Consider the following 25,490-nt stretch of genomic DNA (forward strand, 5'->3'; position numbering starts at 1 on the left):
TAGCACATCTCTATGTGATCTTGAAGCACCAAGTGTGGATGGGGGGAGGGGTACAGAGCAAACAGCCACTGAAACAACATCTAGACCAGGTTTCTCCTGCATCCTTTGAGGAAGTTGATCACTCGTTGCTTACGGGATGTGATGAAGGAGCATGAGGACAGGGCTGGGCTGGGCGTGAGCTGGCCGGAGGGAGAGGGTGCTCCCAGCACCCACAGAGCTGGTGTGACTTTGGGAACCTGACCATGGCTGCAGCCAGCTCGTGTGTCCCATAAAGGTCACATCCGGCTGTCGGAACAGTCAGCCGAGGCCTGCTTGTCATCTCACCCTTTGTTGCTGAAGGATCCGGTCCTCCTAGCGTTTCCACATTGCTCCAGGCTTCCTGGGACCGTGGCTTTTCACTAAACCAGGTAAATGATATGCGGATAGAATGGGATGCAGACGAGAGAGGGGGCCCCCCTGGGATCAGAATATCCCTGTCCCACATCGCCTCCCTGTCCTTCACCTGTCTGTGCCACCTCTCTGCCCAGCCACGTCCCACTTCCCACTTAACTCCTTCCGTCCTCTAAGGCGGATAAGAGAGCTCAGATGCACAACCTCTCTGCTTTGTTCATGCCTCATCCTCACCTGCACTCTTTTCAGTCTGTTCTTCTTTTTTAAATATTTTTATTGATTTCAGAAAAGAAGAAGAGGGAGAGAGAGATGGAAACATCATTGATGAAAGAGAATCACTGATCAGTTGCCTCTTGCACACCTCACACAGGGGATCGAGCCCACAACCGGGGCATGTGCCCTGATCCAGAATGGGTCCAAGTATCCTCCTGGTTCATAGGTTGATGCTCAATCACTGAGCCACACCGGCCAGGCTGTGGTTTTTTTGTTTTGCTTTTTTTCCTGAGCCACTTGAGGGTAATTTACATGGGCCTTTACTTCTAAACATATCGGTGTGTATTTCCTTAGAAGCCTATATGCTTCTGTAATGAGGTGTCAGTGTCTAATAAAAATCGTGTGGATGTCCAAGGAGAGTTCAAGGAGCACCTTCATGGACTGACATTCATAGGACAGTTTCACCTCACCTCCATCCGTCCTCGGGTCTGTCTGTTGATCCAACAGCGTCCTCAGTGGAAGGATCCCGTTGAGAGTCAGCTGTCGCCTGGAGCTGTGGTGTCCCTTTAACCAGGAACATGCCCAAGGACTTTCTGTGTCTTGTGACACGGCCATTTTTAAAGAATCCATTCTCTTGTCTCCTCCCTTTGGTCCAGGGAAAACTTCTCATTTTGCGTCAGGAGTTTCCTGGTGACGAGATTGAGGTTCTGTGTCCGAACAGTAGGACAGGAGAGGGGGTGTGGGTCATAGCTTGTCGCATCCGGAGAGAGCCAGTGTCTACCTGTCTGCGATCGGTGATGTTCAGGTTGGCTGCCTATCCAAGGCGTGGTCTGGTTTCTCCCACGGATGATTACTGCGTGTGTGTTTTATTTTTCTCCGTTGCCACTAAGGGGCAGTCTATTGGGGAAACATTTTGAGGTCAGGCACAGATCTCATCAACATTTCCTCCTAGAACTGGCATCGAGTGATGATTTTTTGCCTGATCCAAAATCATCAGGTTGTGATGGTTGTGATTTTCCAACTCTGATGCTCTCTCAGCATATGTCACTTGGTCCTTGGCATTCTGCTGTTAGCAAGAGCCCTCCCTCTCCCCTGCTCGTGTATACATCTGTTCATTCACTGTTGGCACGGGCTCTTGAATGCCTAGTTATTCATTGGTCTATCATTCACGCATTACTTAATTATGCTAATGCTCATCATATCCCAGATTTGGCCAATGAAAGCTCCTTCATAAGGACTCCTGTGACCGACACAGACACACATGGACTGTCCTGTGAGCCTTTGGAAAGCTTGTGAGCCACTGAGAATGCACGCATGTTGTGATCCACGTGTGACAGTGATCAGTGGCGGAGGAGAGGGAGATGGCAGTGTGTATCAGATGCTGTCTTGGGCCCCTTCACGCTACCCACTAGGCAACACCTGTAAATGCAAAGATCCAAGGAACTCGGGAGCGCTGTCAGCTCACCTGCAGCTCTCCGGGTTCGCGTTGGGAACTTCTTAACACACCAGGCATTGATGTTAAGCCCCCTTTTATCTTTGAGCCCCTTTTCACCAAGCCCTGTGTGAAGATCGGAGGGGCCTCCCTCAACACCTACCTGTGACATTCACAGGAGAGGGATCAGATTGCGACCGAGTGGTGGAGACGAGCTTTCTCCAGGATAATGAGTCCGGCGCTTTGGTGCGTACCTTGCCTCAAAGAAGCAGCTGTTTCCCAGCGTTGGCTCCTTGTTCCTGTGCAGGAATACAGGTGTGGGGCTACCCCTTCTTCTCTTCTTTTCTTCAGGACCATCCAGAAATCCAGATTGTTAGGTAAAATGTTAACATCTCCCATCACTAATGTCTTCATCCAATAAAAAAAAAATGTGGAAGTATACACTTGAGGCTCCTGACGCACATGTTAGGTCTACAAGATGAGTCAGCTGGCTGCATGCCTTGCGGCCCCTGTGACACAAAGGACAGAGGCGGGGACTCGATCACAGCCTTTCACGATGATGTACTTTGACAAGTCTCTGACTTCTTCTCCAGAGGAGGAAATCTTTAAGGTTTTTCTTAAAGTTTCATTAAAAAACAAAAACAAAAAACCCACAAAAGCCGAAACCGGTTTGGCTCAATGGATAGAGCGTCGGCTTGGAGACTGAAGGGTCCCGGGTTCGATTCCGGTCAAGGGCATGTACCTTGGTTGCGGGCATATCCCCAGTAGGGAGTGTGCAAGAGGCAGCTGATCGATGACTCTCTCTCATCGATGTTTCTAACTCTATCTCTCTCCCTTCCTCTCTGTACAGAATCAATAAAATATATTTTTTTAAAAAAATAACCCACAAAAAACAAGAGCCAGCTCAGTCGTGGAGCATCCACCTCTGAACCAGAAGGTCATGGTTCAGTTCCCGGTCAGGGCACATGCCTGGGGTTGCGGGCTCAATCCCCAGTAGGGGGCATGCAGGAGACAGCCAATTGATGATTCTTTCTCATCATTGATGTTCCTGTCTCCCTCTTCCTTCCACTCTGAAATCAACAAAAAATATTTAAACACACACACAGACACACACACACACACGCGATATAAAATCTGTCTGTATAAAAAATATCCAAGTCGTTTTCTTTCCACGGATGTCCCGAGGGTATGCGGTGCCTTCCCAGAGCGGCCCTTCCGCAGGGCTCACCTGGCCCCGTTTCCAGGCAGATGTGGTTCTGGGCCTCGGTGTCGGGAGGTGATTTATGGGTGTCTCTCCGGGACCGAACAGAGCCGGATTGTAGTGACCACTGCCCCCTCGTGAACACACAAGTCCAGCCTGGCCGCCGCCCCCTTCCCACCTCTCCCGCCCCCCCCCTCCCCCGCCCCACCAAGCCATTTCCGGGGGAAGCATCTTCAGTGTGTGCGCTTGGTCACGGCCTCACAGACATTCCCACGGCGTCGCTCCCGAGAAAGCCGTCGCCTTATGAATTTTTGTTTTATGGCTTCGCTAAAGCAAACACGCGGCTCCCAACAGACAGGCGGCATTCCACTCGGGGCAGACCTGCCTAGCGCTCTCTCCTCTCCCCTCTCCCCTGCCCCCCGCCGCCCCCTCTTTTTCCTTCTAAAGGAAAAGCCCAAGAAATGCCAACCTCGAACACGTCGATCGCATTTTTCCGACGCGCGTGGGTGGTTTCTGAGCTGCTGCTCACTCTGGGCAGGTGAGCGGGACTTCCGGCTGGAAAGGGGCCCAAGCCCCAGGCCCCCCCTTCCCCCTGCCCCCCCACGTCTGTTGGCCAACAGAACCCAGGAAAACCGACCGGGCTGAGTTTGGAAGAGACGGACGGGCCTGTCCCTCCAACACTGGGCTCTTTGCTTCGATTCGGGCCACCCCCCTGCCTCTTCTTTCTGGATGAGGCCAAAGACAGTGGGTCTCCTGGTGGCAGGTCCTCCCTTCTCCTGACCCAAAGACGTTCTTCCCCCAATTAGGGCTGTCGTCCGCGGGCTCCTGTGACCCCGTAGGTCAGAGGGGTTTGCGGGGTGAGGCTCTCGGAGCAGGGGTCCTCCTCTCTGCCTTCTGATCTTCACCCGGAGTTTCCCAGGGGGCCTTGGTGTCTCTTTCTGGCTCTGAGCAGGCCCCCCCCCCCCCCCCCCCCCCCCAGCTTTTAGGAACACGGACTCCTTGGGTCCCCGTCGAAGAGGGCCAATGAGTCTCCGTCGGCCCCGGCGTCTGCAGATTCAGTCTCGCGGGGCACAGACCCGTGTTTACTTTTTTTATTTTATTTTTTAAATATATTTTATTGATTTTTCACAGAGCGGAAGAGAGAGGAGAGAGTTAGAAATATCGATGAGGGAGAATCATCGATCAGCTGCCTCTTGCACACCTCCTACTGGGGATGTGCCCGCAACCAAGGTACATGCCCTTGACGGGAATCAAACCTGGGACCCTTCAGTCCGCAGGCCGACTGTTCTGTCCACTGAGCCAAACCGGTTTCGGCCGTGTTTACTTTTACTCCCAGCCACATCGGGAGGCCAAGAAGCATACATGCATCGCCAAGCCTGACAGCAGGGTGCCGAGTTCATACCTTAAGGAAAGGGGGGTAGAGGGGAGAGAGAAGGAAGCCAGCCATCTCGAGTGGTCGGGGGGGGGGGGGGGGGCGCGAGTGGGTGGCGGAGAAACGGACGGGCGGCCCGTAAAGCCTGGTGTGGTTCTGACCATCTGCGCGGCCGGCGGAGGCGTGAGCGGCCCTGTTTGTCTTGGAGGGCCCGCCCAGCGCGGTGGACGGACCGCCGATGGCCAGCCAGGCATCTCGTTAACCGGGCCGGGCCCGGGGGAGGGAACAAGGGCCGCTCAGAGGGGAGGACCGCCGCCCGGGGCGGGGAGGGCCGGGCGGTGTTTACCGCGGGGGCCGTGCTGTGGGTGGGCCGGTCCTCGTGACGTCCTTGAGGCTTTAAAACACGGTCATAAATCTGCCGCCGGTGGCACAGGGCTGGCACCTTCCTTCCCTCCCACAGCCAGGTTCTGTGTGACCGCCCTCCGCCCACCCCCAAAAATATGTGTGTGTGTTTTTTTTTTTTTTAACACAAGAAACCCCCTGCACTTGCTTGCAGCGTGTCCCTCTGTCTTCCCCCCCAGGGGTGCAGCCCCGGACGGTGTTGGGGGATTTGGGCAGAGGCCGTGGTCTCCCCCATGCACCGGGACGGATGTTGCCGCTACCTCGCTGTGTTTTTGAAGAGATCCTGGCGTGCGGGGGGGACAGCCCCCCACGGGGGCCGACCCCTGAGGCTCTGTGTTCACCAGCTGGGCGGTCACCACAGGGGTGCCAGCCCGGCCCCGGGGCGGCCAGGAGCGCCCAGCGTCAGCACCAGGAGCCTGCTTCTCTCTGCCCTCGACCCAGCAGGAGCCAGGAGGGCCGTTCTGGAGCCCGGGCAGGGAGGTGGGGGGAGAGGACGGGATGTGCCACCGGTGGCCACCTGCCAGGGCCCCTCTGACGACAGAGACATGCGCTGGGATGTCCTTTACGCAGGCGGTTTGGCTCCGGGGCCCCTCACGTCTGAGGGGCGGCCGCCAAAGAAAAGGGCGCTTCTTGTGGTCAGAGCCCGGGGCTTGGCCGGAGCCCCTGGCCGGAGGGAGTCTGCGTCTGGGGCGGGCGTGGCCCCCGCGGAGGAGAAAAGCCCCCTGTCTGGGCGCAGCCGGCTGCCAGGCCTCCCGGCTCGGGGAACAGAGGGCAACTGTTGGAGCGCTTGGCCGGCCCAGCGCCCAGGTGTGCCCTGGCCGGGCCAGGCAGGTGTGTCCTCTTAGGAGAAGAGGCATGAGGGTCCCTGTATGCACCCCAGCCCCTCCCTTCCCCCCCCCGCCTCGCCCTCCTCCGCAGCCCCGCGGAGAGTGTTCTGCACACGTGGGAGACACCCACTTTGGGGTCACGGTGTACCCCGAGGCCCTGACCCACTGCTGTCACGCAGGCGGCCGGTGTGGGGGCGCCTTTCCCCCCTCCCTCTCCGCCCTCCCCCTCCACATTCGTGTTGCACACTGGGCAGTGACCCAGCCGGGCCGCCGGCCATCGGAGCTGAAGGGCTCCCTGCTTTTCAGGGCAAATTTCCTGGCCCCGGGCCACCCCCGACCGCCTGGTTACTTGGGCAGCAGCATTCAAGGGTGTGAAACCAGCCGGGCTGGAGAGGGAGGTGGGTTGGGGCGCAACCCAGGGAGGTGGGAGTTCCCGGTGGGGTGTGGGTGGGGAGCAACAGGCACGTCCCCAGCAGGGACCCCGAGAAGCAACCCGGCCACGGAGATGCCAGTACTTTTCCATCGGCGGGCGGGGCCGGCACGGGGAGAACTTTGAGCTCCAGGGACGGAGCGGCCCAGGGATTTTCCAGGTTTGCCCAAGGAAGGACTAGGAATCAGGAAGCTCTCCTTTGATTTTTTTTTTTTTTTTTTTAACATGGTAATCAAGCTCCACTCAGGGTGAGACAGCGTTGAGTGGTCATGCCTGAGGCCCTCCCCAGGGCCTTCCCAGAAGCCCAGAGGGCCAGGAGGGTGAAGTCTGCTGATGCTGCTTTCTGCCTTTCCCTGGAGCCTTGCTGGCTCTGGTTTATCCCTGGCTGCTCTCAGAGAAGGGAAACTAAGGCTTGCCCCTGAGCATTCAGGCCTGATCATGGGTCTCTCAGACGTGCAGCTCTGACCAAAGGTACATGATTCTGGTGCATTTATGTTAGACTAGAGGCCTGGTGCACGAATTCGTGCATGGGGGAGGGGGGGGGCGGGGATTCCGGCTGGCCCACCCCAATCAGGCCATAGGTCCCAGGTGGCTAGAGGGAGGGGCCACAGGTGATTGGCTGGCTGGTGGCCCCACCCCCTGGTCGAACTCCCGGTCAAGGGGACAATTTGCACATTAGCCTTTTATCTTATAGGATGGGAAAAAGATGTCAGCGGGATCGTGGGTTCTGTTGACTGGCTGCTGTTCCTGCGGAGATAGGCAATTACAGGGGCGTTTCTCTTAACCAGACAAACGGAGTTGCAGTCTCCTGGCTCCTCAGCAGTTCCCTCTGAGTCCTGGGCTGTGATTGGGTGCTTCCCAAGGTATCTCCTAGCTCCTCCCCTTGTGGGCTACGTGAGAGGTGCCTCGGCCGCCTCCAAGGCTGTGCGTCGTGGGCCGGTGCGTGGCTCTCCCCGCAGGAGTCTCGAAGGGCTTCTGTGTTTTGTCACTCACCCCGGCGTCCCTTGAACTTGAGAGTTTGCTTTCGGCCATGAATTCTGAGAGGGCCACACGGCGGGAACTTCGGGGTCCCCTCCAGAGCCTTCTGGGCCTGGAAGTCTGCAGAGGAGGCCCAGGACGATTCGGGGGCAGGTCAGTGTTTCCCCACGGAGGTGCCACGTGTATCACCCGGAGGGAACTGAGGGGGTAGCCGGTCACCCCCGGACATGGCAGGAGGTAACACGGAGTCACCCCGACATGCATTTCCCCTTTGTAGCTCGTTCCCTCCTGACCAAAGCGGGAAGGTTGTCTCCCCTCGGCGGGCTCAGAGCCTTGGGAGAGCCAGGAAGACCGATCTTTGATGACTTTTTCCCTCTCATTGTATCTTCTATTCATGTCTAGTGGCCCCGGATTCCATGTAAGATAAGGATACGGAGTTTCCTTTGAAAGTATGTTTACTTACGTAAAATATGAAACCATGTCGAAAAATATTTAAAAATGAACAACAAATACAATCATTTGGGGAGCAGTGCGTCAGACATCACAGAGGCCTCAGTCAGCCCTGGGAAGGCGAACTCTGCCCTGGAGCCTGGGATCTGAGCTGATGTAGCCAGGGATTCTCACCCACGGGGGGTTTTGCAACCCCACCCCCACCCCCGCCCCTGCCCAATCCAGGGCTCCCCAGCCCCTCTCCTGGGCTCCCCACACCCCCATTCCTCCTTCTGGGCTCCCCCCCCCCCCAGCCCTCCTCCTGGGCTGCCCCCCCCCCCCCCCCAGCTCTCCTCCTGGTTAATCGCGTCTGTCCATGGCTGACGGGTGCGGAGCCCAAGCCCCAACAGGTCCCGGTCTCATCCGTCTCATGGGAGCCTGGAATGTGATGACTGAGGCTCGTCGCTGTCCCACCTCCGACTCTCCATTTAAGCGGAACGGCTCTGATAATCACACTCCACACGGCCAGGCCGCAGGGGTATGTCATGGTGTGAGAGCCAGGCTGGGTCCCCCGGCTGCCCGCTCCTGAGACGGGGCCTGAGCGTGGGGCCAGGAGGGCCAAGTTCAACCACCTTCCTGTGTGCACTGGTCTACCAGGCCCCGGGCACACCTCGCTCTCCCAGCAGCCAGCCTGGGGAGGGAGGCGTCCCAGTGTTCCCATTCCTATGTCAGCGTATCTGCACATTCTCTCCCGGCCTCGGTTCAATGACCTCCTCTCGGTGAGGGTTTTCCGATAAACTCCGGGAAGCCCGCCGCCCCTGCCCACCCAGGGCCTCCGCAAGTAAAATAATCAACCTTTCCGCTCCTGGCTCCCAGCTCCCGGCTCGCCTTCCTTCTGAAATCGCAGCTCTCCGCCCCCGCCCCCACCCCCACCGCCACCCCGGCCCAGCCCGGGTCTCATGTGTCCCCAGACATCGCAGGGAGACAGGAAGGAGGAGGAACGATGGACCAGATTTTGCCGATGGCCGTGATAACGGGCCTCGCTGCCACCGGGCTCCCAGGAGGGCCTCTCGCCGGCCTGTCTGCCCGTGAGCTCAGCCAAGCCCCTCCCCGCGGCCTCATTCTGCCTCGGCCTGTGCCAGGCTTTCTCCTTTCTCCCCCGGGCAGTGCACCCGCCACCTCCTGCCTGGCCCTGGGGTGCCCGTGCCCGGTGCTCTTTTGACTGATGATGTGAAGAGGGTCAAACACCCTGGTGCCCAAGGTGGTCCAGCTACAATGTGCCACCCTTTCTTCCATGAAAACCAAGTGAATCTCTGGGCAAGTGACCCTGCAGGCATGTCCCTCCTCACCTGCCCAGACACCCCCCACCCCAGCACCAGGGAGGTGGGGCCATACTACATACATACACTATATAACTAAGGTGACCAGATCGTCCCGCTTTTGGCGGGACAGTCCAGATTTCTAACAATTTTTCCTGCGTCCCACTTCCCGGGTGTTTTAAAAAAGCCCCCATTTTTGGGAAAGAATCTTTCCAATTATCTTTCCAAAAATCAGGGCTTTTTTAAAACACCACGGGGACGCGGGAAAATTTGTTAGAAATCAGGACTGTCCTGCCAAAAGCGGGACGATCTGGTCACCTCGTGTATATACACCATATAGCACATAATACAAAAACATACGCATATGACACAGCATTTAAATACGCATGTTTAACCTAGAACCTGTCATGTGTAGCATCTAACATTATAGAATATCTAATGTGCACAGAGAGCCCACTGTCATGCAGGCCACAGAGCAGGAGCTGCAGTTCTTTCCATCATCGGTCCTACTACCCTGTTTCCCCGAAAATAAGACAGTGTCTTATATTAAGTTTTGCTCCCAAAGATGCACTAGGTCTTATTTTCAGGGGATGTCTTATTTTTCCATGAAGAAGAATATGGTACGCATTTATTGTTAAATGAAAATAAAGGAAATTTATTACCTGTATACGGTAGTACAGTAGTTGTCAAAACAAACCAGACAAACTGTGCATCCTACAGTATCAAGAACTTACTCATTTATTCAATGACAATCATGTCCTCATCTTCTGGAACATCATCCTAACAATCCAATTCCTGAATTTCCTGGTGAATTTCTTGTGACTCCATTTCTTTCAGAATCAGTGGACCAAATCTCTCATGTTTAGCCTAGGGGGGGGGCTTATTTTCGGGGGATGCCTTATATTTCACTCAGAAGGAAACCTGTAAGTAGGTCTTATTTTCGGAGGATGTCTTATTTTCGGGGAAGCACGGTACTAGGCTTTTGGCCCTGGGGACCCGGGACCCGCCTTCTCGGCCCTGAGTTATTCCCAGCACCTGGTCTCAGGACTAGCACACAGTGGGTGCTCAGGCCGCACGGACATGCCCGGTGGTGTGCAGGGGTTTTAGGTGAGGCCTGTCCACCCCTGCACCTTGTGTTTCGTTGTGATGAGGTTTCGGGAAGGGTCTGGGGTGGTTTTTCCTTTAGAAACCCCTCCCTCCCTGGTGGGGTGTGTGTGGCCGCGGCCGGTGTCCACAAGGCGGTGGGTGGAGTGTGTGCAGGTCCGTGCACACCTCAGGCCTCCCCCGCTGCCGTCAGCCGTCATGCCTACGTGGTGGTGGCGGCCGCCGGGGGGCCTGGGAGGGAGCTGCCGTCCCCGTGCGGTCCTCCCGAGGGAGCTCAGCTGTGTCTCCACAAAATGCTGGGACCGGGGCAGGCCCGTGGTGTCAGAGAAAGTCGACTGTCCTCCGTCCTCAGAGGAGCCGTGTGCCCCACGACCCCGCTGAGCCGTGGAGGGGCCTGGGTGGCTCCCTAGAAAGCAGGGCACGGGTCTGGGCAGGGCCCCGCTGTCCACGCTCTGGGCAGGCAGGGCCCTGCATGGAAGCTGGCGAGGGAGGAGGAAAGGCTTTTATTTTTTTAATTCTTTTTTATTTTTAAAAAATATATATTTTATTGATTTTTTTACAGAGAGGAAGAGAGAGGGATAGAGAGTCAGAAACATCGATGAGAGAGAATCATTGATCAGCTGCCTCTTGCACACCCACTACTGGGGATGTGCCTGCAACCAAGGTACATGCCCTTGACCGGAATCAAACCCGGGATTTTTCAGTCCACAGGCCGACGCTCTATCCACTGAGCCACACCGGTTTCGGCGAGGAAAGGCTTTTAAACGAACCCACAGATAGCTGTTGTGAGGGCTTCCCCAATAGGAATGTATTGAACCCTCCCACAGCCTTCCAGGCAAGCACGGTTGTGACGCACGTTGTTGGCGGGTGAGGGAAACCGAGGCACCGAGAAGTCCAAGGCTCAGAAACGGTGGAGGTGAGACGCACACTCACAGCGCCCAGGCTGATTCTGGTTCTGCTGCTTTTACGGAACAAGTTTGAGTACCGTTGAGACTTGAGTCTCCACTGCCCCCGACTCCTAAGTGTGCTAAGTAGTCTCCCCCCTCTTCCCAAAAAAAGTGGGTGTTGGTTCAGGAAGCACCCCATTCCCTGGGAGAGAGGGGTACTGGGCGGGGATGGGGTGGGGGTAGACTGGTTAGGGCCTGGCAGGTGGAAGCTGGGAGCTGGGTGCAGGGAGAGGGGAGAAGGAAGGAAGAGCGGTCGTGCCAATGTCCTGGGGCCACCTCCCTCCTCCCCCGCCCGGACACCAAGCCCGGGAGGCAGGAGCCTTGCTTGCCCGGCTGCCCTCCCCGCAGGGCCGTTCGGGGAGGGTTTGCCAATCACGGAATCAAAGCCCCTGAACACCGCACCGGGCATCACGCGGGCTCTTTCCCGCCCGTTCTTGATTAAAACAAACAACGTTGTGAAATGTCAACCCGTCGGCCGCGGTGGAAAGTTTGCGGCATGGAAAGGCAATTACTCAAGTGGCTTTTTAAAAGTACGAGAGCACGTTGTTTAATTAGTGCCCCGAGTTACTGTGAAGACCTTTTCATAGCCGCGCGTGCCGGGCCCGGGCGGGTTTTGGAAACATTTGGTATCTCTGGCAGAGGCCGCGTGCGGACCTGGCTGGCACGGGGGCTGCCGGCCGCTTTTGCCAACAGGAGGGACCTCTGGGAGGGAGGCTGTGTGCAGGCAGGGCTTGGGCCTGTAGCATCCTAGCCCTTTGCAAGGGTCTTGCTGCCCAGCTGGTCTCTAGGGCTAAGGTCTCCCCAGATGGGTGTCCCCCCCTCCCTCCCCCCTCCCCCCATCTGATGAACAAGCCTTTCAGGGAATTCTTAAAAATAAAAAAAGTTACTTGGGGTCACACTATTTAAATGTACCTCCCTGGTTTTCTGTGATCTCATTTTTCCTTAAAATACCACTGGGAAAGTGTTTTTTGAGTTGAATAGTCCAGTTTCCATTGAAACATGGCGAAACGAGCTTTCGGGGGCCAGGGCTTGGTGTGAGGGTGAGGGACCCGGGCCCGGCGCACCTTCTGGGGGTCAGCCCTCTGCAGGTCGAAGGTCACAGGTCGGGGGCAGCCTGCCCTCGAGGATGCTCGCCACTCTCTGTTGCTGATGGCCAGGGCACTGCATTCGGAAGGCGTCCCTAGAAGCAAAGATGTGGTTTCCAAGAGAAAACAAGACGGGCTTGTAAATTTTCGAAAAAAAGATTTTTTTTTTTTTAAGCACGGTGGGCGGGGCTCTGCCTTTAAGCTCAAGGTTGGACCAAGGTCAGCAGCTCCACGTGGAGGTGGGCGAGACTTTTGAGAGGTCAGAGAGCCACCGGGAGGTCCGGCTCTTCTGGCTTCGCAAGCTGGAGAGAGCCTGGCCCCTGTCAGGTCTGCCACCTGCATCTGTGGAGGGCCATGGGCCAGAGAGCCTGCCACACAGTAGCAGGGCTTCTGCGATTAGTGATTTGTACGCTGTACGAGGCTCTAGGAATCCAAACACACGGGGTACATTGTCCCTGAAAGATGAGAAGATCTCCCTGGGGAGAGAGGACCCTAACCTATCCTCTCCGTCATCTTACGTTTAGTGCCAATGTGGGGTGCGGGCAGTAATCCTGAGGGACGAGCCACCGCTGCAGGCTGGGAAGTCAAGTGGCTTCTCATGAGGCGTGGGACCTGGGCTTCAAGGGCAGGTGCCGGGGAGAGGCAGAGCCAGAGCCAGGGGGGTGTTGCAGGCATGGGGAGCACCAATACGATCGCTCTGCAAGGCTGGAGAGAGAGGAGGGGGTTCCCGAATGCGGGGGCCCTGGGTTTCCGGCACGGAAGGCAGTACGGAGCCATCGACCGCTGCTGAGCGGCGTGGGGACATTTCGGAAGGATGAGCTGGGCCGGCGATGCAGCGTGGACTGGAGCAGGCCAGTCGGGCGTCGAGGAGCCCGGGTGGGGGGTGATTGCAACCATGGGGGTTGGGGTCCTTTTCAGCTCCCCCCCTGGAGCCAGAGGAGCTCGGTGCCAGAGATGAGTCCACTACTTACCAGCCCCGTGACCTTGAGGAAGGTTTAAATCCTGCCATGTGCCAATGACCTTATCTTTCACACAGGGATGCTGACATTCATTCCTTCTCTGCAACCGAGAGGGCTATGTCATGCAACACATTCTGTTCATTCGATGGAGAACAAGACAGGCGCTCTGTGCTCAGGGGTCTTGCTGTTATCATGACAGGCGCTCTGTGCTCAGGGGTCTTGCTGTTATCATGGCCGTGAGGCTGTACGAGGAGACTGATCATGAATTATGCTGGCAGAAGAGCTGACTCCTCCGGGTGATCGAAAGGGTGACATTAAATTCACAGACAGCCCAGTCAGCGTGGCTCAGTGATTGAGCATTGACCTATCGATATGAACCATAAGGGTCAGGGCATGTGCCCAGGTTGCTGGCTCGGTCCCCAAGAGGGGGCGTGCAGGAGGCAGCTGATCAATGATTCTCTCTCATCGATGTTTCTCTCTTCCCTCTCCCTTTATCTCGGAAATAAATAAAAATATATATTTTTAAAAATATATTTTATTGATTTTTTACAGAGAGGAAGGGAGAGAGACAGAGAGCTAGAAATGTCGATGAGAGAGAAACATCGACCAGCTGCCTCTTGCACACCCCCTATCGGGAATGTGCCTGCAACCAACGTATATGCCCCTGACCGGAATCGAACCTGGGACCTTCCAGTCCGCAGACCGATGCTCTACCACTGAGCCAAACCAGTTTTGGAAAAAATATATATTTTTTAAAAATCATGGACACAGAGAAGTTCCGGGGGAGCCGTGTGGAGGGGGGCAGTTGGGGTTCCATTTGGATGGGACCATTTGAGATTGTTTGGGAACCAGTGGTCAGCCTGCCCCACAGGCCGCTGGCACGGCACGCGGGGGCTTAGGGAAAAGGTCAGGGGCAGGGTCCGGGAATCTTCAAGGACAAGGGGAAAGGGTGGGAATTTCGCTGCGCTGAGGACTGAGCCTTGGGGCCTGTTCCGTGCTGAGCTCAGGAGGAAGGAGAGGAACCAAGGAAGAGGGAGGGGTGGGGAGTGGCTGAGACCCGGCACTGGATCGCAGGCTCAAGTCCACTCTCTCTTCTGCCAGCCCGCGGGGCACCGAGGGCCCTTCTCTCCGGCGTGGCCTCTGCGGGCTGTGGCGCGGAGTCTGGCCTTCTTTTCCCTCCTGGCCCGGTGCAACAGGCTCCGGGAAGAGCTCAGGCCCTCGGTCCTGCCCCGAAACGCGAATGCCACCGGAGCCGGCCGCCAAGAATGGCACAGGTATTTAGAAAATGCCACGGAGCAGGTCCGTTCCACCCTGCGGCCTGCAGCCTGTCGGCGGGGCTGGGATCCTCGGTTAAGTTCATGGTTCAAGCCAATATTGACGGAGTCCTCCCATAGGAGTAGCCACTCCCCCGCCAGTGGGAACCCGGGCCGCCTCTGAGGGGTGTGTCTCTGTCCCGGGCTCACTCTGGGTCCCAGGCACAGGGAGGTCCCCGGGCACCCTGGCCGGATCTCACCTTGGACCCCAGCTTTGGGTCCAACTTGTGGCTCTCTCATCCAGACCCAAATTGTTTCTGATTTCACCGTCTTGCCACTCCCGTTTTAACTGCGTGCATTTTTTTTTTTTTTAATTACAATGGCATTTATAGTTTTATTTCTAGTTCAAGAGGATGCCTGTCCATTTTATTTTTTACTCCTTTTTAAATACCGGGGCGTTTTTGAGCAATGCTCATTCATGGTCGTCATGCAAAAATAAGAAAACGGATCACCCCTGAGCTCACTCACTACCCAGGGAGGACAACTTGCTAACCTTTTGCTTTCTCCTTCCGGGTTTGGTTTTGGAACATGCTTTTAAACAATAATGATGTCCTGGGCAGATCACGCTGGCGTTGCATGTGGACAAGGCTGCCCGGGCCTTGGCACACCGCTCAGCCTCCTGTCTCAGCCTGACCCTCATCGGCCAGGCCTGCGGCGGAGGCATCCGCGCCAGATACCTCTGCTCAGGCCGGGCTCTGTCCCCGGGCCCTGGACTCGAGCGCCCGGCAGGGCTGACCCAGGAGTCTGAGCTGGACACTGTCATCCCAGGAAGGTGCAGGCAGAAAGGGGAAAACTTGCCGCCCTTTCTCGTGTCCACTCTGGTGAGATGCACGGTCCGTCCTTCAGGTCAGCGTGTCCTGGCATCACCGGCTCTGCTCTAGAGTGATCTCGCTGTTTAATGAGCAGAGGAGATGGGCACCAGTTCCTGTAAAGAGCCTGCGGGGGTGGAGTAGAGAGAGACCGAGCGAGACGGGGGGACGGGGGAGAGAGAGAGAGATGTGTGTTTAAAGAAATGTGTATATGTGAATGTTCCCCAAGTAAACATGTCAGAGTTGAGCCAGAATCATTAGGAGATAAATTGCCATCTGGGCATGTCCGTTTTTGCTTTTAAAATAACAAACAAACAAAAAAAAAATCCTCACCTGACGATGTATTTATTTATTTATTATTTATTTATTTATTTATTTATTTTGTGTGTGTGTGTGTGTGTGTGTGTGTGTGTAATTGAATCCAGAGAAAAAGGGAGAAATATCAGTGCAAGAGAGGAACTATTAGTGGTTGTGCCCTAATTGGACCTAACTGGCACCTGAGTTGCCTGAGTGGGGCTGTCAGCTTTTTTTGTTTGCTCTGTAGTGAGTTCATGCCAAGCAGCGAAGCCCTCGGTTTGGGGTTGGGATGCCCCCGAGTTTTCTTTGGTGGAAAGTTATTTATTTCTTTATCCCGCTCTCCATCGTCTCTCCTCGTTGGTGCTGTATTTATCCGTAGTCGAGCTTGAGTGCTTTATGGGGAAGCCCCACTGGGCGATGGGTTTGTCTACCCAGCAAACCAGGATAGGGTGGGGTGGGGAGGGGTGAGGAGAGGGAGAGGTGGGCTGCAGAGAAGGCCCCTCCCCTTCTCCCGTCTCTCAGCAAGAAAATAAAAAAGATAAATAAACCCTAATCCTGAACCGGGGGCAAATGGCAGTAAAGATCCAGGGTCATTTCCCCCCGCTGATCCAGCCCTCGCACTCATTGCGGGGATTAGACTGTTCTATGGCTCTAATTTGCCAGATCAGATTGTATAATTATCTTTTACGGGCCTGGGTGTGATGTGTGCTCCGTGTTGATGCTGCAGGGGGCTAAGGGTGTGTCTGGCCTCCAGAGTCCTGCACGGCTGTGCGGCTGTGCATGGCTTCCACAGAGGAAGGGTAGGAGGTGGGGCGCTGAGAGCCTGCCCAGAGGCAGCACAGAAGCTGGTGGCAGAGCCAGGGCCAAAGGGCAGACCAATGGGGGAGGGCAGTTAGGGACAGGCCTTTGGGCTGGGGCAGGGTCTCCCAGAAGGATCATGGATGGATATGGCGGCGGGGGGGGGGGGGGGGGGAAGGGGGGGCAGCGGGGACATGAAGGCTGGTGAGGTCAGAGACAGGAAGTCGTCGGCAAGTTCAGGGCTGAATGATCAGGCCCCTGCCCCGCTCACACGTGATGTGAAAAGAGTATTTCATGGCGGCAATGGTAGAAGGATGCATCTCACCCAGGCTGCATTCCATCGCTATGCCGGCCCTTCTGTGACTGTCACGTTGTTCCTTCTGATTATAAAAGAAATGAGAACACTCTTTTCTTTTCTTTTAATCTTTATTGTTGAAAATATTACATAGGTCCTCCTTTCCCTCCCCCATTTACCTCTTCCAGCCCACTCCCGGCCCCCACGCCCCTCACCCCCGACCAGGCCCTCACCACCCCACTGACGGTGTCCATGAGTCATGCATATATGCATACAAGTTCATTGGTTCATCTCTTCCCACCCACCCACCCCTGCTTTTCCTCTGAACTTCAACAATGAGAACATTCTTGCCCCGGCCGGCCGGTTGTTCAGGGGCTAGCGCGTCCGCCAGGACCCTCAGAACCGCTGGGCCCGGGACCCAGGCTTCAGGAGGATTTCCCATTGGCCCGGGGGAAGGCGGTGGTGACTTCAGTGAGTCGCCAAGTCTGAACCCTCGCTCCCCTCCTGCCTTCCCCCAAAGAGAGGATTTACAGAAGCCCCTGCCGGTGCCCACCCATCCCATCCCACCCCCAGGGTCTGCTACTGGTGGGAGGGTTGGGCGGTCCTGGTGGCCGGGTGAGTTTAAATGGACTTGTGTTCAATTTTCTATCCCCCCCCACCCCCCTGGAGGTTAAGGCTGCAATCAGAGTTTATCGAATGCTTTGCACCTCATGCACGGGACGTGGGTCGGGTCTGGGGATGGCAGAGGGCATGGGACTCCCTCCTGGTGTCGGTGGTGTTGGACTCGGAGAGTATCTTGTGTTTTCCTTGCTTTTTTCTGAGGAGTTTTCTGGCATTTGCGTGTGGTCTGGGTAGGTCCCAAGTGTCTCACGGTTCATGGGAGCTAAAATCGAGCATCTACCTGTGAACCAGGAGGTCACGGTTTGATTCCCGGTCATGGCGCATGCCCAGCTTGTGGGCTCCATCCCCAGTGTGGGGCGTGCAGGAGGCAGCCCATCCATGATGCTCAACATTGATGTTTCTATCGCTCTCTCCCTCTCCCTTCCTCTCTGAAATCAGTAAAATATATTTAAATAAAATAAAAAAAATAATTGTTGAAGGTTCTTTGCCCTGCCGTCAGGAGCCCCACTCCGTGGCATTGTAGGTCTGTTCTGGGGTCGGTCCCTGGGTGTGGCAGAGGAAGCGGACCCGGCCAGCGTGGGTGCCTGGGGTTGGCGGGGAGGGGGCCGGAGTTGGCGGACGGGGTGGCCCGGCCTCCCGCCGGCCCTGTCCTCAGGAACTCCAGAACCGGGGAGCCAGCCCCGCCCCGGGCGATGTGTGCACGCCTCGCCGGAGGACAAAACGCCACCCAAACAATCCGTCCCCTTGAGAGGGAAGGTTACGCGTCTTCTGTTTCACATCTGATGGGATTGTCTTTCCCCGCGCTCTTTCTTCTCTCCGTCTTCGTCTGCCAAGCGGAGGGTCCGGAGTGATTTCTCTGAGCCTAAGGATGGGGAAGCTGAGACGGGGGCCATTATCTCCAAACACCTTTTGAAATACGACTCTTCCTGGTGTCTGAATAGGGGAGAGGCCGGATTTAAAGATTACATATTTTAGCAGGAACAGCCACGATGCTGATCGCTCAGTGCGTCTTCTCAGGAGACACACAGGATGGCGTGGAGTAGCCTCGTTCTCCAGAAACCCGTGTAAAGGGGCGGCGTTGACAAAAGCATAGCTGATAGGTACTGGGTGCAGGGTAGGGGTCAGGCACAGATTTTGATGCCTCTCCCCCACTCTCCCCACCCCCAGGTGTGACCCCATTTAATGGATTTAGGCGCCATAAGATGGGAACATAGAGAAATTCAGAATCGTGTCACCGTAGCCGCCTTGGAATAAAAGACTCAATAAAAACAGAACAACTCGGAACCGTGGCAAAAGGTTATTTTGTAGTCGAGGTCCCCTGTGAATTTGTTTGGTTATGACTTGAAATAAATCACTACCGAGTGTAATACCCATTTACCTCTTAGTTTATTCTGGGTCTAGTACATGAGGTTGGAAACCCTGTGTTTCTTGATAGTGGCCCTCAATGCCCTAACCGGTTTGGCTCAGTTGGCCTGCAGACTCAAGGGGCCCAGGTTCAATTCCGGTCAAGGGCATGTACCTTGGTTGCGGGCGGGCACATCCCCAGTAGGGGGTGTGCAAGAGGCAGCTGATCAATGTTTCTCTCTCATCAGTGTTTCTAAGTATCCCTCTCCCTTCCTCTCTGTAAAAAAAAAAAAAAAAAAAAAAAAAAAAAAAATATATATATATATATATATATATATATATATATATATATATATATATATATAATTTTTTTTTTTTAAAGGAAGTAGCCCTCGGTCACCATGTCCACAGCTGACACAGGAAGTGGGCTTCTCCCTTTATTCTCAATGGAGGGTGTTCTCCTCTCTACTGAAGCGTCAGCAACCTCCTGTGTCCTCAGGGCGATGTGGCCCTCAGAGGCCACTCCTCCTGTGCGTTAGGCTGGAACATGACTGTCATGATCCCCGTGTGCTGAGGTCATCCTCTCCTTCTCTCTCCAGTGCACTCGGAGGCTGGTGACCACCCTGGGCAGCTGCCCCGAACCAAGCGAGGCCGGGGAGGAAGGTGACCGGGAGCGTGCCAGGTAAGAGAGCTACGCCGCCCCCCGGCTGCCGTCCTGGCTTCGGGGTTATGTTCCTCCCGCAGCAGAATCCCCCACCCCGACTTCCCTGACCCTCCTGCCTGCAGCCCTGAGCAGAGGCCGGCAGGCGGGAGCCATGGGGAAGGTCGAGGCTCAGCTGGAGGCGCCTGCCCTCCTAGCCAGGCTGTGTTCTCGGGGCTCTTACTTAGAGGAACGTGTTGTCACCTCTCACAGGTCGGTCACGTGATACCCAGTCTACAGATGAGAAAACCAAGGTACAGCTTGTGGCCCAGAGTCACCGAGTTATTTAGCGAGGGAGCCAGGGTTCAAAGCCAGAGCCGGCCCCCTCGCTGTGCCGTCTCTCCATTCCGAGTGACGGTGAGTGTCCTGGCTGACCCTGCCCAGGGCACGCACATCCGCTCCCGCCACCTGGTCTTTGTACGCAGGGTCCGAAGCAGGGCTCAGAGGCCTTGCGTTGTGCAGGGAGAGCCTGCAGGTCTAGGAAACAGAAAGGTGTGGATTGTGCCTACTGACCTTCAAGAGCTCAGAGACCAACTGTGGGGTTAAAGGGGACCTCAGGGCTTTCTGGAGCATGGCAGATGGACGTCCGGTCCTAATAAGCATGGTTTGGGCACGGGCCACTGCCTGACAGCAGGGCTGGACCTGCCCACGGCTGTTGAGGCCCCACCATCCCCAGCAGTCGCCCTCCTGGCTGGGAGTCTGGCTCCTAGGTACGTCCATGGGCATGTTTGGAGGCTGCAAAGCGTCTCTGTTTCTCCTGCGGAGCCTGGGCGAGGGGTGCTGTGGGATGCCCATCAAGGCTCTGGATCTGGGCAGGTCATGTGGCCGGTGTTGGTCCAGCACACTGGCAAAGAGGGTGCACCTCCAAGACCTGGGTTCAAGTCCCACTTCCACTGTTTCCTCCCTGGGTGGCTACAGACTGGTGACCTTGACTTCTCTGGACTTGGGTGTCCACATCTGTAAAACGGGAGCGATCGTGAAAACCTTTGCCGTGTGGTGACTTGAAATGAGAGAATACACACGGCCTAGAGCCTAGCACGGTGCCCGGGGCACAGTGAGCGTGCCGCGGATGTCAGGGGGCTGGTGTCTTTCTTATTGGTCTGGCTATGATGTTGGTGAATGACTGAGTCTCCGTTTTTTCATCTGTAAGATGGGACGGCAGGACCCTGTGGTCAGGGGAGGCTGGGAGCTTGAATGAGGCGACACAAATCGTCTGGATTGGAACAGAGGCCTGGTCTCTCTCTGCATTCTCTCCCTCGTTTGCATGATTCTGCGGGGATCGTTCGAAGGAAGGGGGCTGGTGGTGGTCAGGCCTCCATCCACGAGAACACCGAGTCCTGGCAGATATTCCACAGCCGTTTTCTTTTTTTCTTTTTAAATACATTTTATTGATTTTTTACAGAGAGGAAGGGAGAGAGATAGAGAGCCAGAAACGTCGATGAGAGAGAAACATCGACCAGCTGCCTCTTGTACACCCCCTACCGGGGATGTGCCCGCAACCAATGCACCTGCCCTTGACTGGAATCGAACCTGGGAACTTTCAGTCCGCAGGCCGATGCTCTACCACTGAGTCAAACCGGTTTCGGCCTCCACAGCCGTTTTCTGATTCGATCCCCCTCTTCTCCCAGCCACAACTTCCCCCCTCCCCCCCTTTAGTCTTGACTTCGCAGCCCACCAAGGGTCCCGCCCATTAGGTTCAGTCTTTCTTAACCAAAATACTTGTAGGTGTGTGCTCACAAGCCTCTGTCTCAAACTCCTGTCACGTTCTGCTTAAAAGCAAAACAGCCCCAAACACCTATCGCCTCTCTGTACTGTCTCACTGGGCACCTGCCTCTGTGGTCGCCCCTCTCCCCATGTGACCATCTGTGCGCCTCACCTTCTCAGAAATCCCCCACAACCAAGGGGCCCGTGGCCCCGGCCGCTCCTGCACCCGCACATCTCACCGTGGGCCGCCGCCCCAGCAGGTGCGGTGAGAGCGGGCGGGGAGGGGGATGGGCCTGTTGCCTGCTGCTCGGGTTTCTGGGAGCCCGGCCTTCCTCGCGGCTCCTTTTGGGGCTGGGACAGACAGACGCGGTGCGCAGACACCGTGTGGGTGCCTGGTGGGAGGACGGGCCTGCGGAGGAGAGGCGGTTGCTGACATGCGTCTGACCCTGCTGTCTGGCGGGGGTGACTGACAGGCTGTGTGCGGGGGAGGGGAGTTAATGAGTGACTCCCAGGGGATTTCCAGGCTACAGTGCGGGCACCGTCTGTCTGAAAACGGCACCCTCTGCCTTAGCCAGTGCTCTCCTCTTCCTCCTCAGTGACCCCCGACGTGAATGCCATTCCAGAAGGTGCTCCTTGCCACCGACAGAATGGTAGTGAGCCCCTCATCCATTCATTCATCCATTCATCCATCCGTCCATCAGTCCATCAGTCCATCCATCCAGGCCCACTATGTGCTAGGACTGTTCTAGGCAGAGGACACGATTTGCCGTTTTGACCTTGCCTTCCACCGGGGCAGGTGCAATTGCGTCTGTCTGAGCACGCTCCCAGGAGGGCAGGTCTGGGCGATTGTTAGCCCAGGCCCTGTGGCTGTGGGGGCACTGCAAACTCGGGCCCTGGGTGCTCCCTGATGGCCCCCACAACCACAGGGCTGACATGCTGGCTGCGGCCACAGCCATCGTTGGGAGAGCAGAGGCCGCCGGGCCCTGGGAGGAGACAGTTGCAAGTCCCAGTTCCGAGCAGCGGGGCGATGACCTCACCCGGGGCCGGGAGCAGAGCTGTCCAGAGGCCTCGCAGACGGAACGTCCCCTCGGATCCAGAAGTGAGTCACCGTGGCTTGTGTCCCTGCCGCGGTGCAGTACCCGGCCTCCCACTGCACCCTGGGACATGGCGGCCACTGGTCAGGCCTGGTGACTCACTGGGTTTCCGGAGCCAGCCCCTGGGGGTGGCTCTCCCTCTGGCAGCCACATCCTGGGTGCTGTGGACGCTCAGAGGCGATGTGTGAAGACGTGCGTGGCAGGAAGGGCCCTGGCGCTCTGAGTGGGTCCGGCCAGAGCCCCGGGCACAGCGAGCGGACGGCAGACTTCAGCTCGGAAAGTCCGGGGGCTCCACGGAGCTCATCCAGCCCGAGCCCTGGCTTCCTGAGCCCCAGGGGCCATACACACCCGAGAGCTGGGGGAGCAGACAAAGCCAGCTGATGGGGGCGTTGGGGGGGCTCCCATCACCCCATCTAGACAAGCCGAGTTCACCCAAAGGGCCAACGGCTGGCAGAGTGTCGGGTTTCCCGCCACGCCCAGCGCCAGCCTCTGCTGTCATCCTCGGTTTTCACCTTCTGAGGCTGGAAACACTGTCATCTCTTCTCCACCTGTCAGTCTCAGGCCGGCGGGGAGACCTCAGGCCCCTGATGTCATCGCTGTTTATCGTCTGGCTTAGACGGGAGAGGCTTGCGGAGGGTTAGAAAGAAGAGAAAATCCCGCTCCGTCTCTGTCAGGACTCTTCCTCCTGGTGTTGCCTGTCCCGTGCCCTTTCTCTCTCTCTCCATTTCTCTCGTGAATGAAGACTGTTTGTCAAGGAGATCACGAGAGAGTGAAGAAGGACGGACTCACAAACTCAGTTGAAGGAAGGGGTGGTTGTGGGGAGAGGCAGAGGCTGGGACATGGGGGGTCCCGGGGGTGCCGTTTGGTTTCCACGGTGAGGAACAGGGCCTCTGGGCACAGCTGACCTGGAGCTGGGTGGTCGGAGGTAGGGACATGAAGGCCATCTGTGGGAGCGAGCGGGTGTGGGGGCCGGCCCCTGTGGGTGAGTCAGCCTGCAGCAAACTGGAGCAGGGAAGTGACTCACTCTCAACCCTAAGCAAGAGGTCCGCCGGCCGGGCCGCCAGCACCTGTCTGGGCCGCGGTTAGTTGTTAACGCTGCCAGTGAGAGTGTCATGGGAACCAACCGGACGCCGGCCTACATCGCTGCCGGCCCCTGGCTCTCCGCCGCCTGCACACCCTCTGCTGCCTGCACACCCTCCGCCGCCGGCCTGCCGTGGCTCCTCTCGGGCCTGACTCGGACGCGGCGGAGCCACGGTGCTCCTGGGGGTACAGGGTCTCCCGGGTGCCCCTGGAGGGTGCAGGGGGTGCGGGAGGGGACAGGAAAACGGCCTGGTGAGGCGAAACCCGAGCTGCCGGATCAGCCGAACCTGGGCATTCCAGGAGTGGGCCGAGGATGAGCTGGCCCGTTCCACAGGCCGCCTCCAGGGGCTGGGGCTGGGGCTCAGGCAGACCTGCAGGGAATGCCCTGGGGCCCTGTCGGGCTGGTGCAGGGGCCCCACCAGAAAGGAACTCTGCCTCCTCCCACGGAGGCCTCTGACCCGGGCACCATGAACTCCTGCCTCACTGACCTGGGGCTGGAGGAGGGCGGAGTTCTTGCTCCATCTTCCCTGGCCCTCCCTGCCCACTCCCCGAGGCTGCTTCGGGCAGCGTAGAGCCGAAGGCCCAGCGCTGAGGCCTCTGCAGGGCACGCTGGGAGGCCTGGGGCTGGCTGGGGTGAGCTGTGCGTTCCCATCAGCTCTGCTTTGCCCTCTTCCTTTCTCCACGTCTGGTAAACACACAGGGGCGGCTCCCTCCTCCCCTCCCCCCCATCCCAGAAGGCATTGCGGGGAAGGCCCAGCCTGGGCACAAGCCCTGCTGCCTGGCCCGGTCCATGTCCTTCCACTCCCAACCGCCGAGCAGGGGTGGGAGGCTGACTGAACAGGAAGAGGTGGGCGTTTTAGCAGGTCAGGCTCCCAGTGGCCACAGGGATGCCCAGCGGGGAGCTAGCCCCTGGTCCTTGGTGCCGCCTGGGAAAAGCCCTGAGGAGCTCGCGGGCGTACAGAGGGGGCCGGCCGCCGTGTGCCGGCCCGGTCTGCGGAGGAGCGCCGGGCTGGCCATTGGGACGCGGACTCCCTGGGTGGCCCTCACAAGCCCATGAACCGCCCGGCAGGCTCCCATCTGCGAGGCGGGAACGAGGACACCGGCCCGCTCCCTCGGCAGGGTCTGTGGGAGGCCAGCTGAGATCCCCGGGCACGTGATGAGGCCGCGGGAGTGGGAAGGGCCACCCAGATCGGGGGTGGAACCCAGGGTGCTTAGGGCGATTAGCAGCCAAGCGGGGCCTGAGGTCTGTGCTCCTCCCCGAGGTGGCTTCACGGGCACCCGCCTGTGGCTTAAGAGCGTCCGGGGCTTCCCACAGCCGACCCGTCACCGCCCGGTGGGTGTGCTTCAGTCCCGGCTCAGCCTGCATGGCGGCCCGCCTCGGCCGTGGCCCAGAATGGCGGCCCTGCCTTTCCTCTCGGGGCCGGGCAGGAGCCAGAACAGCTCCCAGGGCCTTATCACTTCGGCTTTCCCCGGGGACCCCGGGCTGCCCGGGCAGACACGCTGGCGGCATCGAGTCCCTTTCTCAGTCCACACAATCGTGGGGCATGGAGCGAGGCGTCTGCTGTCATGGGATTTGTCCTGGTCGGTCACCTTCCTGCCGTCCCAGAGGAGAGGGGCCCCTGGGCGTGTCAGATCATCTCCTGTGGCGCGGGATGCGAAGAAGGTTCTGGACAAAGCATCCCTGAGCGTACCTCTCGTCTGAGTACTGGCTTCTTTTTCTGTGTCGTGTTCTGTGCATTCATTGAAGGGGGCATGTTGAGGTGTCAGGGAAGTCCCGATGGCCAGGGAGCATGCGTGGGGAGCCTCTTCTAGGCCCAGGCCTTGCCGAGTCGATTGGGCATGTAGTCCTTGCTTATAGTCATAAAACCAAATTCTTCTTCTTTTTTTAAGAAATAACTATTGGCTTTTTTAATTTTTTATTTTATTGGTTTTTAACAGAGAGGAAGGGAGAGAGATAGAGAGCTAGAAACGTCGATGAGAGAGAAACATCGACCAGCTGCCTCTTGCACACCCCCCACTGGGGGTGTGCCCGCAACCAATGTACATGCCCTTAACCGGAATTGAACCCGGGACCTTTCAGTCCGCAGACCGACGCTCTACTGCTGAGCCAAACCGGTTTCAGCTCTATATATATATATATATATATATATATATATATATTTTTTTTTTATTGATTTTCCATAGAGAGGAAGGGAGAGAGATAGCCAGAAACGTCGATGAGAGAAAAACATCAACCAGCTGCCTCTTGCACATCCCCTACCGGGGGTGTGCCTGCAACCAATGTACATGCCCTTGACCGGAATTGAACCTGGGACCTTCCAGTCTGCAGACTGATGCTCTAGCCACT

The 25,490-nt window shown here is 57.2% G+C and overlaps 1 long non-coding RNA gene across 1 annotated transcript in view; it reads left to right on the plus strand.

Moving 5' to 3' along the window:
* The window catches only part of LOC311610663, a 105,083-nt gene that overhangs the window by 67,465 nt on the left and 12,128 nt on the right, over positions 1–25,490 (plus strand). Inside the window, exon 2 of the long non-coding RNA XR_014793004.1 lies at positions 19,165–19,247. This is a non-coding gene — a long non-coding RNA (uncharacterized lncRNA). The remainder of the gene's footprint in view (positions 1–19,164; positions 19,248–25,490) is intronic.

Source organism: Pipistrellus hanaki (genome assembly GCF_964339955.1).
Source record: "Pipistrellus hanaki genome assembly, chromosome: 16".
NCBI classification, from domain to species: Eukaryota; Metazoa; Chordata; class Mammalia; order Chiroptera; family Vespertilionidae; genus Pipistrellus; species Pipistrellus hanaki.